The sequence below is a fragment of the Lygodium microphyllum genome, chromosome 22 (assembly GCF_053477565.2).
Source record: "Lygodium microphyllum isolate KBCC chromosome 22, Lygodium_microphyllum_v1.1.10, whole genome shotgun sequence".
Lineage (NCBI taxonomy): Eukaryota > Viridiplantae > Streptophyta > Polypodiopsida > Schizaeales > Lygodiaceae > Lygodium > Lygodium microphyllum.
Window position 1 is genome coordinate 114,670,866 of NC_141156.1, and position 1,054 is coordinate 114,671,919.

A 1,054-nucleotide genomic window follows, 5' to 3' on the forward strand; every position below is an offset into this window, starting at 1 on the left:
GGGCAAAAAAAAGGAAAAATGTCCAAGGGAAAGGGATTCACATGGCTGTCACATCAACACATAGTTTTGAGGGAATTAGGAGGGGTTCGCATGCAAAAAACACAAAAAAGACACCCAAAAACACATGGAAAAATTAATAATAAAAAATCCAGCGATCGAAATAGGGGAAAAAAAAGAAAAAGGGGGGGAAAGGTTGGATGGACATTGTTGTCAAATTAAATTGAAAGTCTAGTGCAAACAGGGCATGTGCACATGGAAAAAATGTAGAAATTACGCACGAAAATGTCCCGAAAACCCGCAAAAAGTATTACCGGACCAACCATGCATTGGAATGACATGGAGTAAAAACAAAAAATGTCAAGGGGAAGGTGATTGTTAGGGCTACCATGTTAAATCATGGGTCCGAAGTAATAAAGATGCGTTCACATGGAAAACCGTCTAATTTACATGAAATGCGTAAAAAATTAATATCTCAAGAACCATGTGTCGAAACAGGGGTTGATAAAAAGGAAAAATGGGCAGTTCAAATGGACAAACAGGGCTGTAAGGTTGGTTTTGGATTTTGGTGAACGTAGGATGCATTAACATGCAAAATGTCAAAACAAGGGATAAAGGGAAATAGTGAAGGAACGGCCCCAAGGGTGGGGTAAAAATAGACGAGTAGGTGGGAAAGGGACCCCATGAGGGTAAAAATAGATCATGGCATACATAAAAATTTGGATCGTTTCTCAATTTGTGTTTGTCATCCTTGTGCAGGGGCCATGCTAATCTTCTTTGATCGTTCCAATTAGGGGCTAGCAGAATGAGACCGCCTCATGAGGAAGATCATAAGGGCTATCAGAAGCACAAGGAGAAGAACAGTGCGGCGCCCACAAGGGAAAGGGTGTGTCGACTGTGATTGTTAGAATCCCCAGGGAGGGAAGTACTTCTTCAGGCGATAGCCATTGATCAGAAAGGGATCATCAGAGGCATCAACGGCCTGCACTTTGACAGAGCCATTAGGATTGACAGCAAGTTCCTTATAGGGACCCATCCAACATTGTTGAAGCTTGCC

At 42.1% G+C, this 1,054-nt stretch overlaps 1 non-coding gene across 1 annotated transcript; it reads right to left on the reverse strand.

Moving 5' to 3' along the window:
• Window positions 1-710: 710 nt before the first annotated feature.
• LOC148017524 (U6 spliceosomal RNA) lies at window positions 711-813 on the reverse strand. Its single transcript, XR_015687996.1, has one exon. It is a non-coding gene; the product is annotated as a U6 spliceosomal RNA (small nuclear RNA).
• Between the last annotated feature and the right edge of the window lie 241 nt (window positions 814-1,054).